This window comes from Mchenga conophoros, linkage group LG3, assembly GCF_057382185.1.
Source record: "Mchenga conophoros isolate Kocher_MC1m ecotype Shallow Benthic linkage group LG3, M_conophoros_male_GT1.1, whole genome shotgun sequence".
In the NCBI taxonomy this organism is placed as follows: Eukaryota; Metazoa; Chordata; class Actinopteri; order Cichliformes; family Cichlidae; genus Mchenga; species Mchenga conophoros.
Window position 1 is genome coordinate 8,238,924 of NC_140528.1, and position 17,486 is coordinate 8,256,409.

A 17,486-nucleotide genomic window follows, 5' to 3' on the forward strand; every position below is an offset into this window, starting at 1 on the left:
ATTAGTGTGGCTGAGTCTCATGTAAACATTGTGCTAAAGTGGTGGGAAAGTGGCTGCAAGCTGGCTGCAGGAGGTGGTGGCTACAACTACCTGGATGGTGGCAGTAACAGCTACAGTATTAATCACAGAAGTGAAGTTGTTCATTTTTTAAATCACATTTTAATGAAGATTTGACAAAACAAGGATGAAATTTGTGTTTTATTAGTTTGATCAGTGATTTGAATCCTTTCATTACAGAGTGAAGTTAAAGTAGACGTGTGAACACACTAATAAACACAAAGGGACACAACTACTACTGCATGATGTAAAGCTGAAGTATTACACAGCTTTATGAACCTCCTGTTATCCTGGTAGACGAGTACAGCAATAAATCTTTTACTTGAACATCTTCTGGCTCCAATAAGCTTTGAAATGTGACCATGAAGTTAGAGACACACTGACTGAAACCCACAGCTGTGACTGTGGATCACATCCACACACAGTGTAGCTGCTGTCTCTGTGTGAGCCTTTGCACTGCTGCTCGCAGCACCGTTATATCACTCAGCGCTCGCTGCTGTTATTGAATCCACTTTTTACTGTCCGTGCAATCAAGCTCCTCTGCAGAGCTAGAAAATATCTTCGAACCAGTTTATGTGTTAGGGGATCCTTTGCAGTTGTGACTGTTGCCTCTGTTTTTGTCCTTTGGTTCCTGGGAGCCTTTTACATTTCCATCAGCAACAAATATCTGAACAGGCTTTATTGTAGGAAATACAGGATTAAATAGTTGTCATTATTTATTAGATGTTGTTAAAGATGATCCGATGTTTGTTTAGTTTAATGCTGTGGCTTCAGTCAGCATCACTGTGCTGTATAGTTTTATTTTTCTGATCCTTCTGTTAAAGTTGCTGAATAAAAGCTGGTTGGTCTGCACCTCACCGCTGCCTCGAGCCTCCTTCTTTAAAGCAGCAGAGGCTCTTCATTCAGGTATCACAGCTCGAGTTGTTCTGCAGGAGACCCAGAGTACTGTCCTTGGTCCATAATGACATTAACTTTGATTCATGTCAACATGAAGCCTGAACGTCTGTGATGAACACACTATCAGCATCACTGACATATTTCATCATTTAAAAACACTTCCTGTCACTGTGGTGGTTACAGTGACATCATGCAGTTTGTGCTTTGACCTCCAGAGGGCGACAAATCAGCACAGACAGAGAGCTCCATTCAAACTTTGCTGCCATCAGGAATAATTCTTCAAATATAATCATCAGTGTTTGAGCAGCTATGATATCAGGGACAATCTAGACATGTGTGACAATACTGAACATGTCACATGACACACCTCAAACATCATGTGATCCACTCTCAGTCTGCACTTTCAGTCATGACTTCATGAATTTATGATCAGTTTACTCCTGAAATATTCAAATGCTGCAGGGTGAAGAACAACAAAGTGCTGACACATGTTTGTGTTTCAAACAAGAAAACCAGCAGAAATAAATCATCTTTGGACAACATGACAGAGATTAGTGAGTTTCCAACTTGCACTTGAATGCAGCACAGACAGATTCTGATGTTCGTGGTTGTAAACGTGTCCTCAAACGCCGCTCTGACTCTTTCCTTCCTGCTCAAAGTTCCTCTTTTCTGAACTTGGTGTTTGTGCCTGACGCTGATCGTCTCCGTGTGGAGCTCCGTGTGAAGGTAACGTTAGCAGTGTGTAATGTTTCCTGGCTAACATCAGCTGTGTGCAGCTCAGTTCCAGCACAAATCTGCCGCTCCATAGTTCACGGTAACGGACTCATGAGGTCTACCGTTAAACGCTCTCCCGCCATTTTGTCTGTGTGCGCGGATGTGTACGTTTTTGTTACCACTGTCATCTCATCAATAGCCTATTTGTAAAAGATCTCTGTTCATAGTTTAGTTGGATTTTAAAACTCTGTAGTTGGACAGTTTTATTTTGGACTGATGCTAAAATTCTTGCTGATTGTTTCTGTCGAGGTTTTGTACTTGACATCCGCCATTTTGGATGTGATAAGCTGTAGAGAGTGCGTCCAAAAAGAGAAACCAGAAAGAGAACCTGTTTTATTAATAACCTCTTGCAAATAGAAGAATATGAAAAAAACAACAACAAATAGGATAAAACCTTTAAATTACTTGAATTTTTAAAATCACCATCATCTGTTAACACAAATTTGATCATTTCAAATTTGTGTTTTCATTTTCTCTTCCCAGTTACTTCTTTCTCATTCTCTTCATTCTCCTTGTCACCTTACGTCTCACTCCTTAACTGAAGTTATAGTTCTAACATAAGAAGTCCCACCAACATCCTTTATTTAATCTCTGTGTTGTCACAGTTATTATCATCAGATCAGACATGAGACCCAGACAACAACATAAGTTTACAAGCTAACATCATGTCAGCTAACATTAGACGATAGCATCATAAACTTTAAATTACTTTGCCTCTGATCAACAGTTTGATTACATTCTCACATCACAAGTTTATTTGCTAAGTGTGAGTCCGCCCACATTAGATCCACTTTTCAGCAGGTGGAATAATTTGTAGTATATAGGTAATACATCAACAATGCTGCCGTGGCTAAGTTAGGAATATTTATAATGTCATTTCCAAAACTTGCATATGATCTGCTGTTACGTCCCCTGGCTAGTCTAGGGGGTTGAAGGGACGAACATAAATGTGGATAGAGAAGGAGGAGCCAAGATGGTAAATTTACAAGGTTTATTTAATACTGGTGATGGTACGTGGGTTCAGACCGAGGTGTAACGTCAGGGAGAGCCAAGGCCAACATAACAAACAAAACATCCCTGACGTAGAAATAAAAGAAACTTACCTAACTCCAAAGAAACAAAATATACAACCTATAACCATAACCTACCTAACAACACATAAACAGGAGAAAACAGGGTGTCAAAACAAAAGGCAGCTCTCCCCTACAAGCAGTCTGAACATGAAACAATAATGCTCACACAAAATACAAAGGCATGCAAGCCTGCACAAGTATGGCAACCAAAATGGCCAGAGGGCCCAGAAGCACAGCTCCACAGGCCTTAAATAGTGCTCTGCTGATTACCAATCAGCCAGACTCTGCGCAACATCCAATCAGGACAGAGGAGGTGGAGCCTGGACAAAACAAAGGGTTAATAGGGAGAAGAGACATCCTCCTGGGGGATGTAACATCTGCAATTTGTAGCAGATCTACTGACTGTCACAGAGCAGCTGGAGCAGTCTCGAATGCAGGTCAGTCCACTGCTGCCCCCTGTGGCCAAGTGCCATAGCTACTGCTGGATGAACTCGTGACACATCTGCACCTGTTTCTATGAACACATTGAGTCTGAGTGGCTGCACTTACACTGGTGCATTCAAACATATTGAAAGATGGCAGCAATGTGGATTGTCAAGACTCAAACCAACCATTGAGCAAAGACAGCAGGATCACTTGTTTCTGTTTGTTATACAGCCAGATTTACTCGTGACACACATGTGCAGCTGCTTTATCACCTATTCTGAATTTGTTTCAAGCACAATACATTTGTTACACATGTTGGGATATTGTGTTTGTTTTAAATGTTATATACCTGTGTGGTATGTGACTTGTGTTGCCATGACGCCAGGTCTCTCTTGGAAATGAGATTTTTAATCTCAATGAGATTTTTTTTTACCTGGATAAATAAAGGACTAATTTGTACTACTGTAATACTTGTGCAGGCAAGTATGGCAACCAAAATGGCCAGAGGGCCCAGAAGCACAGCTCCACAGGCCTTAAATAGTGCTCTGCTGATTACCAATCAGCCAGACTCTGCGCAACATCCAATCAGGACAGAGGAGGTGGAGCCTGGACAAAACAAAGGGTTAATAGGGAGAAGAGACATCCTCCTGGGGGATGTAACACCCCCACCCAGAAAAACAAACGTATAAGTTTGTTAACCTTACACCATCACATTCTTGAGAGGGCATCGGCCACAATATTTTCACATCCTCTTTTATGCTTTATTTCAATGTTGTAGTTTTGTGAAATTAAAGCCCACCTCATCAGTCGCTGATTGTTGTTATACATACGAGAGAGGAACACGAGAGGATTGTGATCAGTGAAGACCTCTACAGGTTGGGAAGTAGATCCCACATACACGTCAAAATGCTGAAGACCCAGAAGCATGGCCAGAGTCTCCTTTTCAATTGTCGAGTACCGCCTTTGATGAGTATCGAACTTCTTGCCAAAGAAGCAGACAGGATGACTCACTCCTTGTCCATCATCCTGAAGAAGAACAGCTACAGCCCCCACCTCACTGGCATCCACTTCAAGCTTGAAAGGTTTAGCAAAGTCTGGAGCGACAAGAACAGGTGAACTCGACAGAAGACCTTTTGCACATTCAAAAGCATGTTGACACTCAGGACTCCAAATGAATGGTACCTTCGGGCTGCACAGGTTTGTCAGTGGTGTTACAACTTCAGAAAAATTCCTACAGAAACTAGAGATGGCATGATACCACTTTTTTATGTCCGATACCGATATCTGCCGATACCGATATGAATCCGATATAGTGTTTTTTTAATCAACAAAACTGTTTTTTAAATATCTTGCTGCATTTTGCAAGTCTGCAAGTTCATACTCAAGTTTAAAACAACAACTACACTAAAGCTATTCTGTTATACCTGTATACAAAAAAAACATTTCATAGTTCAGCAATACTGATCAATCTAATAAACTTAGACCTACACCATCCTCCCTATTCTGGTATTTTAAAGAGTACTTAGCGTAAATATTAAGCAACCTAACTAATAGGGTTCCAACTCCCAGCAACAACAAAAATAAATAAATAAAATATAGGGAACCACCCCTCACGCGCCACCCCATGATGCTTAATCGACGTAATCAACCTTAATTTGATGCAGTGTGAAAAAAAATGCACAGAAATCAATTATTTTTCAAGAAATATTAAATAGATTCAACATCTTTCTTCAACAAAATTGCAGACTGCACAGATGGTACCTTCCCAAAGTAAAAAGTACTATAGCTTACTAGGGTATATATATTAGACTTAATAGTTACTATATACAGTGATTGACTTCTATTCATTTTACATCAAATTAAAACTTTGGGTGTCAGATAATTATTTATTAAAAGCTAGACATTTTAAATGAGAATAAGAAAGAAAAGTATGTCTTTGTGCCCCCTTTTCCCTGTTAATGCCATATCGGCCCCCCTGGCTAAACTTTGCTAGATCCGCCCCTGCACAGTTACCAGCGTCAGCTACGTAGAAAACGATCCTGGTGTAGAAAGTAATATTAAATAAATTCTAACAACAGCTTATCAAGCTTAAACGTGCTGCTGTTGTTCAGCCGCTGGTTTCCTCTTTCTGGTGCAAAGTGGGCCAAAAACAAACAAGAGAGACGGACTCGCGACAGAAAAGCCGATCAGCTGATCGTTAAGCAGTTTCACGATTGAAGTAGCAGCCGGAGAGCGAGAGGCAGTCGCTCGTTAAGCTTAACGCAGGAATGCTTTACAAACATTCAGAGATGGACTTACACACTTGCTTTACTTCTCTCGGGGATAACTTTGTCGGAGATGAAATGCCAGGTTGCTAGCGAAGCTCCAAATGCTATCCAGACCACCGACAGGTCCCGCATGCCACAGCTGCTCTATCATGTGATGCATACTGCTCGACGTGCTAACTTTCTGAGGTGAGTTACGGCGTGTAGCAAGTTTTGTGAGGTGCTTTCCTGATATTTAATGGATCGGATTACATTTTTTATTTTTCTCCGATATCCGATCCAGTAATTTAGGTCAGTATCGGACCGATACCGATACGTAATATCGGATCGGTCCATCTCTAACAGAAACACCTGTAGTAACCAACCATCCCCAGAAATCTGCGCAGCTCACGGCGTGTTGTTGGCACAGGACAGTTGAGGATGGCATTAACCTTTGCACTGATAGGGCGAACCTTGCCCTGTCCAACTTCCTTTCCAAGGTAGGTCACTGTAGCCTTACCAAACTCGCATTTAGCCAAGTTGAGGGTCAAGGAAGCATCAGCTAAACGCTTGAACACAGTAGTTAAAGTGTCGACATGCTCTGACCAGTTGGAAGAATAGATGACCACATCATCAAGATAAACATTACAATTCGCCACACCAGATAATACAGTTGACATTAACCTCTGAAAGGTAGCAGGAGCATTTCTCATTCCAAATGCCATAACTGTATATTGTAAAAAGTGATCAGGTGTTACGAAAGCTGAGATTTCTGATGCTCTTTCCGTCAGAGGTACTTGCCAATAACCTTTAAGAAGGTCAAGCTTACTCACATAAGCAGCAGATCCGACGCTGTCAATACAGTCCTCAACACGGGGCAGTGGGAAGGAATCAGGTACTGTTACTGCATTTACCTTGCGGAAATCTGTGCAAAAGCGAGGTGTTCCATCTGATTTTGGCGTAACCAGGCACGGAGAACTCCATGGACTATAGCTTGGGATGGCCAATCCATGCTTCAGAAGGTAGTCTACTTCTGTGTTCATCATTTCCCTTTTTGCCATATTCACACGGTAAGCATGCTGCTTAATAGGCACGGCATTCCCAACATCAATGTCGTGCTCTATTACAGTAGTACAGGAAGGCATGTCCCCAAAGAGTGTTAGATGAATGGTGACGAGCCTTTCAATGTCCAACTGTTGCTCACGGGTCAAGTGAGACAGATATATAGACAACTGGGACAGTACCTCAGAATTAAGCATTCTGGCATTCTGGCAGCTGGCATCACAAAGTTTGAGCCCGTCTTCATCTAAACTTGACCTCAATCCTGAGGAAGAGTTCAACGCGAGAGTTTCTGGAGATGAGATTGGCTCGGACGGAGATGCCACAGACTTATCTGCAGGACCACAGAGAGAGTCAGCTCTAGAATGAAAAGATTTGAGCATATTGAGATGGCACAAGCGTGTTTTACGCTTCCTGTCTGGGGTTTTAATCACATAGTCCGTGTCATTTACTTTCTTATCCACCTGGTATGGTCCACAGAAGCGGGCAGACAATGCAGAGCTAGCAGTTGGTAGAAGAACCAAAACCTTGTCACCTGGATTGAAAGATCGAGGAACGGCTTTCTTATCATACCAACTCTTCATCTTCCCCTGAGCAGAGGAGAGGGCTTCTGCAGCTGCCAACCTGGCCTTATGGAGGCGCTCTCTGAACTGTGAAACATAATCCAGAACATTAGTTTTCACAACATGGTCTGTTGACAAGAACTGTTCTTTCAACAACTTCAAAGGTCCCCGGACAGAATGACCAAACACTAGTTCATTTGGGCTAAACCCAAGGGACTCTTGCTTAGCTTCGCGCATGGCAAACACCATCAGAGGTACTCCCTCATCCCACTCTTTTCCAGTATCCAAGCAGTATTTCTGCAATGTTGCCTTGAGTGTCTGATGCCAGCGCTCCAATGCTCCTTGAGACTCAGGATGGTATGCACTTGACACAACATGCTTAATCCCCAGAGTCTGCATGACCTGCTTGAAAAGTTTAGACAGAAAGTTAGTTCCTTGGTCTGTCTGGACTACTTTCGGTAAACCAAAAGTAGTGAAGAACTTTGTTAAAACTTTAATCACCAAAGGTGCAGTTATTCTTCTGAGTGGGACAGCTTCTGGAAAACGAGTCGAAGTACACATTGCAGTCAGTAAAAACTGATTACCATTCTTTGTCTTGGGCAATGGACCAACACAGTCCACAATGACACGTTCAAAAGGTTCACCAAGTACTGGTATAGGATGAAGAGGAGCTATAGGAACTGTCTGGTTTGGCTTTCCTGCAATCTTACATGTTTTACAAGTGCGGCAAAACTCAACTATATCAGCCTTCAATCCTGGCGAAAAGAAATGGTTGAGTATCTTGTTGTACGTTTTTGTAACTCCCAAATGACCAGACAGAGGGTGCTCATGTGCAAGGGAGACTACGTAGTGACGATACTCAAGAGGCACAACAATCTGATAAGTAGTGCTCCAGTCACAGTCATCAGAACAGCTTTCCTCTACGTCCGCTGTTAGACTTGGGTGGGCAGTCCACTTGCGCATCAAGACCCCATCTTCCAAGAAATAAGAAGCCTTTTTATTTCCTGTTTCAGAAAGAGAGCAACAAGGCTTTCACGTGTGACCGGCAAGTCTAACTGTGGGAGATGTAGATCTTTCCACTTCTCAGTAGTATCCTTTGAACCACTTTTAAGATCAATCGGGGTTTGCAAATCATCTGTAGCCAGAGCCTGAGCCAACGAAGAGTCTGACAAATCAATTTCCTCAGCTTTACGTCTTGCTTGAGCCCTGGTGAGAACACAAGCAGGAAAAACAGATGGGAAACATGTTGCTAGGTCGTTGCTCTTCAAGTTTGATTCTGGATCATTTGTTACTTCGGGAACAGGTTGCACTTTTCCACCAGCAATATCATTTCCCAAAATGAACTGCACCCCTTTTATGGGAAGTGAGGGGCGTACTGCCACAGAGAAGATGCCATTAACCAACTTTGACTTGATGTGTACATAATGCAAAGGAGCTTCGACATAGCCCATTTCAACTCCTTGAATCAGAATACTACCATGACAAGAGGAATGGTCACTCAGGGGTAATACATCAGATAAAATCACAGATCGTGACCCTCCCGTATCTCTGAGTATTCGAATGGGTTTTTCATCCTCAGGCTTCCCAGTCAATGACACAGTGCCATCTAAGAGGAAGGGTTTGAAGCAGGGATCAACTCCTTCACTTTGATCCCTTCTCTCAGCACAGATGGTTTTAATTAAGCCTACTCCTTTTGGTGACTGGTTCTTGCGCTTCAAAGCGGGACATTCAACAACAACATGACCAAGTTTATGACAATAGAAACATTCCCTTTCAGTCCTTGGAGCAAAAGTCTGTCGTGGGCTTGAAGGATCCTTTCGTGGGGGAGGTTCTCTGGTGGTAACTTCACGTTTCTGCACAAAAACAGTTTTATGAGTCAGCACAAATTCATCAGCTATCACAGCTGCTTCTTTCAAAGTGGAAACCTTCTGTTCATTAAGGTGTACAACAATGCGTTCTGGCAGGCCATTTTTGAACTCTTCCAGCAGTATCAGTTCACGTAAGGAGTTGTAGTCAGGAACTTTACTTGCTGTTATCCATCTATCAAAAAGAGTAGCTTTTTCACGAGCAAACTCTACAAAAGTCTGATTTGCTGTTCTTTTGTGATTGCGAAAGCATTGCCTATATGCTTCGGGAACAAGTTCATAAGCAGCAAGGATAGCAGACTTCACTACATCATATTTCAAACTTTCTTCCAAAGACAAAGCAGAACAGACTTCTTGTGCTTTGCCTACCAATTTGCACTGAAGAAGCAATGGCCAAACTTCTCTCGGCCAGTGCAATGAGGCAGCAACACGTTCAAACACATTGAAATATGTATCAACTTCTGATTCACGAAATGGAGGTACCAACACAATGTTTTTACTCACATTGAAACCACCTGGGTTTACATGGGAGGAGGTTGTTTCATCAACAGATGAATTTGCAGAACTAGGTTGAGTAGTAGTACTTCTTGAAGTCTGTGCCTGTAAGTCCAACTGACGCAGTCTGACCTCCCTTTCAATCTGCAACTCCAGCTCCAACTTTTTCAGCTTTAACACCTTTTCTGTCTCTGCTTCCAACCTGCGAAGTTCCAACTCTGCCTGACAAGCTTGGGCTTTATCCTGAGCCTCAAATTGTAATTTAGCCAAACGTACCTTGAGTAATACTTCTTGTCTTGAACGAGGAGAAGATGGAGTAGCAAAAGAAGGTGAGCCATTAGTGCTTAAATTTTCCACCGTTTGTTGCTCCACAGCAGCAGGGTTTTGCCCTTCGTCCTTTAACACAGCAGGCTTCACTCCTTCATTAGGGGTCCTGTCAAGAGGAACTGGCAAACGAGGTGATTTAGAAACAGGAAGCAGGCCTTCTTCCACAAGTTTGTTTGAAACAGCAGTTTTCAAGTCCTCTTTCACCATTTGCCTTGATACATTTAACTCAAAGTGTGCTGCTATAGCAAACAAATCACGTTTTCTACATGCATTTAGCTCCTCCCAAGAAGGATTACTCAAAAATTCACTCAAAGCGAAAACACCAGTTGCCATACTAACTACCTCTGCCAAATACACCAGCAGAAACAAACAACTCCAAACCTTCACCATCCACAAATGGATTAACCAGGACTTTTATCCCGGACGAGCCGCCAATTTATGTTACGTCCCCTGGCTAGTCTAGGGGGTTGAAGGGACGAACATAAATGTGGATAGAGAAGGAGGAGCCAAGATGGTAATTTTAAAAGGTTTATTTAATACTGGTGATGGTACGTGGGTTCAGACCGAGGTGTAACGTCAGGGAGAGCCAAGGCCAACATAACAAACAAAACATCCCTGACGTAGAAATAAAAGAAACTTACCTAACTCCAAAGAAACAAAATATACAACCTATAACCATAACCTACCTAACAACACATAAACAGGAGAAAACAGGGTGTCAAAACAAAAGGCAGCTCTCCCCTACAAGCAGTCTGAACATGAAACAATAATGCTCACACAAAATACAAAGGCATGCAAGCCTGCACAAGTATGGCAACCAAAATGGCCAGAGGGCCCAGAAGCACAGCTCCACAGGCCTTAAATAGTGCTCTGCTGATTACCAATCAGCCAGACTCTGCGCAACATCCAATCAGGACAGAGGAGGTGGAGCCTGGACAAAACAAAGGGTTAATAGGGAGAAGAGACATCCTCCTGGGGGATGTAACATCTGCAATTTGTAGCAGATCTACTGACTGTCACAGAGCAGCTGGAGCAGTCTCGAATGCAGGTCAGTCCACTGCTGCCCCCTGTGGCCAAGTGCCATAGCTACTGCTGGATGAACTCGTGACACATCTGCACCTGTTTCTATGAACACATTGAGTCTGAGTGGCTGCACTTACACTGGTGCATTCAACATATTGAAAGATGGCAGCAATGTGGATTGTCAAGACTCAAACCAACCATTGAGCAAAGACAGCAGCATCACTTGTTTCTGTTTGTTATACAGCCAGATTTACTCGTGACACACATGTGCAGCTGCTTTATCACCTATTCTGAATTTGTTTCAAGCACAATACATTTGTTACACATGTTGGGATATTGTGTTTGTTTTAAATGTTATATACCTGTGTGGTATGTGACTTGTGTTGCCATGACGCCAGGTCTCTCTTGGAAATGAGATTTTTAATCTCAATGAGATTTTTTTTTACCTGGATAAATAAAGGACTAATTTGTAACTTTCAGTGTTTTCCGGTCTTCCAAAGGAAAAAAAACCTTCAACTACATGACATGCAGTTGTGTATTTGTTTTCACCTTATCATACACTTGAAGTTTTACAAATCACCACTTCTTTAGTGAATATCATTTCAGTCTCAGACAATCTCGTTTCTCTTACAGAGGTTGAATGCACCTTCTGCGGATGGCGGTACCACACAGTGTGCGTGGACTTCCCCTGCACAGAAGGCAACTACAAATGCTGTGAATGCTAAATAAAGAGAAACAAATGATCCCTGTTGTCTTTGCTTGATGATTGGTTTGAGTCTTGACAATCCACATTGCTGGCGTTGCATCTTTCAATGCCAGCAATGGCAGGTATCAGTGCTCAAACCTGTTGTGTTTGTTTCCAACAAGTTGCCCACCTCGGGAAACAAAAATGTGTTCTTTTACTTGTCAGATGAACATATGAGACACTTTGACTCTTCAGTGCAGTGTGGAGCCTAACAAAGATCTGTTTTGTGTCCCAGCTGATCAGCAGGAGGAGGAGAGTCTGACGGAGCAGCAGAGGAACATTTTCAGCTACTTGGACTCAGCTCAGCCACTACAGAGGAAACAATGAGCTCAACACAGAAGGTGACAGACAGAGCAGGACCATATGACCAAAGATATTTATCACCATATACATTTGAACATTTGCCATAACGATGTAGCTGACGATAGAATTGACACCAGACAAAATACTTTACAGCTGCACAACTTTATTAAAAACCCATCAATGTATTTTCACTGAAACAAGCAGCTGTTGTTTATGTGCATTAAAGTTATATAAAAATGTAACAGTGCAAATGCAAATTCCTCGCTGACAGTTTAACCAAAAGGCGTTTCCAGTGGAAACTGGCCGACACATCCTGAGCATAACCATGTATAACATCCACTAAACTTCAGAAGAGGTTATACAGTCGTGGCCAAAAGGTTTGAGAATTGCATAAATATTGGAACCTGGAGAAGTTGCTGCTTAAGTTTTTATAATAGCATTTTGCCTGCACTCCAGAATGTTATGAGGAGTGATCAGATGAACTGCATCGTCCTTCTTTGCCATGAAAACGAACTTAATCCCCAAAAAGCCTTACCACTGCATTTCATTGCTGTCATCAAAGGACCTGCTGAGACCATTTCAGTGATCATCTTCTTAACTCAGGTGAGAATGTTGGCGAGCACGAGGCTGGAGATCATCATGGCTGTATCCCGATTCAGGTTCTGCAGCTTTAAAGTCCTCAAGGGCCGCGTACTCAAAGACCGCTAAGCCCGAAGTGCGAGGCTCGTAGGCTCGTGAAATGGGACGTCTAGCCTCCGTCGCGCTGCCCAGGTTGCCTAGCAACCATGATACTACCAGCTGGAAACGTTTCATACAGCTTTGTTTGACAGAAATGAAGGAGAACATATTTAGTTCATTTGTTTCTACATGAGCTCTGTGTGATTTGATGAGTATCTGAGGCTGAGACCACAGGACTGTGAAACATGATTGTTGGGCTTCATTTCTGTGCTGAACAGTCGTTTAAGATTAGCTGTAAATAACAATTAGCTGATGTTGTTCATGAGACTAAAGTCATCACACTGTGGTAATGTAAATATAATATGGCCAATATTATAGTTATTATATTAATCACTTCACTCACAGACAAGTATCTGTGACAGTGTGTATACAGATGTATCATATATAAGAGACAAATGTTGTTACTTCAGTATGTTGGCATTATTACATTTGGCTCAATGCTTACATATATGTGTAAAAAGCAAATGTAGGAGCTGTGATAACTGTGTCTGATAGAATGAAGAGTCGACTGATATATGAAATATTCCTTTATTGGGTGAGAAAATCAGACCATGTCATAACTGCTTTAAGTCACACAGAATAGATATCAGAGCCTTAAACAGGCTGACTTCTGCTAAATGGGTCAAACTGGGCAGAAAGTCTACAAACACATAACATCCTTATAGAATATGATGTAACACTATAGATCAACTTAGCTCAGAATATATAAAGCATATAAACAGTTACAGCAATATGATGCAACAAACACAGCAGCTACTGATCCAAAATACTCAAAGCTTCATAGAACTGAAACCAACATTTATTTTAGCTCCATTCTGCTGCTGATACAGACTTTAGGTTTCTGAACATTAAACTTGTTGCTGCCTTTCATAGTGTGTAGCTTGAAGGCCCTGAGTACTTTCTCCCACACTGGAAACACTGGGATGATCACATTATGTGAACATTGCCTAATAAGACTGATTCAGCACAGACAGTTATGTTAAACTTTCCTAGCAGTCCTTCACAAACAGGGAACAGTCTGTCTATTCTCTCCATCTGTCAGCTGCTGCTGGCTCTTCCTCCTCCTCTTCCTCACACACTGCTGAGTTTGTCCTGGTGGATCATCAGGGCTGCAAAGCCTCACAGATGATGTGCAGCAGTGGCTCCCTCAGTCTGTCCTCACTCTGGACACTTGCAGTCGTCACACATGGAAATCAAATGTGTGATAAGCTGCAGGATTCAAACACAAGTGTAACTTATAACCACATGTTCATACTTTTATTCCACAATCAGAGAGAAAGAAACAGAGAGAGAGTGCAGGACAGACAGACAGGTGACAGTCTCAGGTGTACACACTGCTACACAACAGCACCAGAGAAGCAGGATTTAGTGTTTGTGTTATTACGAGTGTAAACAAGAAGAGTTCCAGATGGTGCAGTGGACACATGTGCGACTGCTGTGATTAAAGCATCTTTCTTTCAGCTTAACGAGTGAACCGTCAGCTCGTTCAAACACACGTTAAAGTGCGTTTGGCTCGACACCACCGAACAGAGGCAGCAATATAACACAGCTAACATTAACAGTGCAGTGAATCCTGCTTGTGCCGTGATGTTCAGGACTGCAAACCGAGCAGCATCACTGACTTTCAGCTTGTTGTGTTTGTGGATATATGACTGACTTTAATTATCCACAAAATCATCACATTCTCTGTTAGATGAAGGTCGACTATTGAACGGCGTATATTTTAAAGGCTTTAAAACCAAGTTAACGCTGAAAGTACAAACATCACTAATGTCACATAACTCTGCCGACAAGGCATAGCTATGGCTATGAAATGCTCTTTGTGTATCACTTCTTCATTATGAAAGATGTCATTAATGCACTAGTAATGTCTCATCTGGAGTATTGTTCAATCATTTGGTCAGCAGCTAATAAGACAGATCTTAACAGACTTCAGTTAGTCCAGAATAAGGCATCCAGATTAGTGTGAAGATGTTCATACTATACTAATATTGATAAAATGCATAATAACCTTTCTTGGCTTCCTGTACAGGCTAAAATATTCTATGGCTTACTTGTAGTTCTAAAGAAAGCAATTCTGTTAAACACACCACATTTATTCTGCTCAGCTGCAGTATCCAGATGAAATACATCATCATATTGCACAGTTTTCAACAAGCTGCAATTTAGTAAATGCTCGAGTTAAAAGTAACGTTTTGTAAAACTGTTACATTTAGAGCAACTTTTAAGTGGAATAAGTTGCCTTAAAAAATTAGAGAATTATTCAAAACTTCAATGAACACTTAAAAGCCGATTTACAGAGCTTTTAGTTGTTGTAAATATTGTAAGACATGATTTGTTTTTGAAATTTGTGTAATGTGCCTCAATGTTATTGATATTATTATTATTATTATTGATTGCTTATATTTGAACAATTGTGAAACCTCACTGTGGATGTAAGAGTGAAATTATGTGGATATCTTGAATCCACTTTATTGTGTAATATTTTATGTGAGTATTTGACGGAAGACGAGCAACATCTGTTGTGGAAGCTAACAGGGTTCCTTTAGAACAAACAAACATAGGATTTATTATCACTGAATAATTCTGTATAAATCTATACAAATTATAGAAATATGTAATAGGAAACAACAAAATAATCTAAATTATAAAATAATGTGTGTGTGTGTGTGTGTGTGTGTGTGTGTGTGTGTGTGTGTGTGTGTGTGTGTGTGTGTGATTTTAGTGTTTGAACAGTCATGAATTATCTTTAACAGCAGGTTGGATGTAATGTGTTAGAACTACCAGCAGGTGGGGATAAGAGACCTTTAAGGTGTTTGGTGCCACGCTCCACCTTCAGGTTTAAAACTAGTGTTAATGGAGTTTGAAGGTTGAGTTTGTTCCACGACTGCATTTCACTCACTGCCTCTGTTTGTATCTCTGTCACTGCAGGACCAACATGGAGCCAGAAGTCAGCGCTCTCAGGAGGCCGACAAACCTCACAGAAGAAAGGGAGAGAAAAAACACACCTGTGACGAGTGTGGGAAGGGTTTTACTCTGAGGGCTAAACTAAAACGGCATCAGGTCATCCACACTGGAGAGAGACCGTTCAGCTGTGACTTGTGTGGAAAGTCTTTTTCCTTGAAGGATTCCCTAAAAAAACACCAACTCATCCACAGTGGAGTTAAAGCGTACAGCTGTGATCAGTGTGGCAGAGCTTTTACTTGCAGTAGCAGCTTACAGAGGCATCTAGTTACCCACTCTGGAATTAAGGCATACAGCTGTGACGAGTGTGGGATGGAGTTTACTCTGAAGGCTTCACTAAAACAGCATCAGGTCATCCACACTGGAGAGAGACCGTTCAGCTGTGACTTGTGTGGAAAGTCTTTTTCCTTGAAGCGTTCCCTAAAACAACACCAACTCATCCACAGTGGAGTTAAAGCGTACAGCTGTGATCAGTGTGGCAGAGCTTTTACTCAAAGTAGCAGCTTACAGAAGCATCTAGTTACCCACTCTGGAATTAAGGCATACAGCTGTGACATCTGTGGAAAAACTTTCAGCCGGAGAGGGAGCCGAAATACACACCTACGCATTCACACCAGACATGATGTGTACTGCTGTGAACAGTGTGGCAAACAGTTTACAACAGACGCACACTTACAACAACACATGTTTACCCACACTGAGGAGAGACCTTATCAATGTGACCTGTGTGAGAAGACTTTTAAATCTCCACATTACCTGAGACAACACCAACAGATCCACACCAGAAAGAGAGTCTACAAGTGCAGCTACTGTGAGGTATGTATTTATATTGTTATCTTGTCATTTTAGCCTGACTGTTTGGAACAACTCTGCTCATTAAACTGTGTTAGCATGTTAGCAATTCTACTGCATGGAAAAGCAGCTCTGAGTGATTATTCAGATTTTCCTTTCAGTTATGATTTTAGTATTACTGTAGTATTATGGTGGTAGTATTGTAGTTATTGCAGCCCAGTAAACTGAGTGTGTTAACTGAAACAGTCAAATGTAGTTGGACGTCTGCAGAGATGCTCTTTATTTCAGGCGATGTTCAGGATACAAATGTTGAAGGACTGACTTACACTGTCTTTGTGTCTTTGTTTAGAAGCAGAGCGACACAGATGGATCCAGTTCTCAACCCTGTCATCACTGTGGTGGTGGGAAAGACTTTCATTGTGACCTCTGTGGAAAAACTTTCAGTCGGCAAAAGACCCTAAAAAGACATCAACGTAGACACACTGGAGACAAACTGAAATACTGCAAAGAATGTGGGAGAAGCTTCACCACACCAAGTGATTTAAAACAACATGAACTGATTCACAGTGGGGTTAAAAAGCACCTCTGTGATCAGTGTGGGTCATCCTTCACCACTGCATGGAAGCTTAAAACACACAAACGAGTCCACACAGGAGAGAAACCACACAAGTGCAGACACTGTGAGAGAAGCTTCTCACAGTCAAGTAATCGTAACAGGCATGAACGTGGACACATGGAAGGAAACTACAGCTGTGACCAGTGTGACAAGAGCTTCAGGAAGCTCAGATCATACTCTGCACACAAACGATCCCACGTTACTAATAAACTGTTTCACTGTTACCAATGTGCCCAAACATTCACCTCATTGTCTGCTCTGTGCAAACATCAGCGCGATCACTCAGGGCTGAAATCACTCCCATCACTGGATCACAGTGAATCTGAAGACACAGAAAGATCCTCTGGTTTCTGTGTCAGACTCAAAAAGCTTGAGATCAGGCTCCACAGAGTTCAGATAGAATCATTTAAACTTGTGTTGAACTGAACTGGTTGCTGGGCTGAACTTCTACATAATACAGATCTACATGGGATCTTCTTTTCTGTTGTTTTACTGAGTCAGTTTTGTCCTTTTTTCTCTGTCCTGG

General features: G+C 41.8%; 1 long non-coding RNA gene across 1 annotated transcript; it reads left to right on the forward strand.

The window, feature by feature from the left end:
* The first annotated feature begins 1,306 nt into the window (after positions 1–1,306).
* LOC146577150 (uncharacterized) lies at positions 1,307–11,545 on the forward strand. The gene is made up of 2 exons (XR_014891382.1): positions 1,307–1,680; positions 11,436–11,545. It is a non-coding gene; the product is annotated as an uncharacterized LOC146577150 (long non-coding RNA).
* Positions 11,546–17,486: the final 5,941 nt, after the last annotated feature.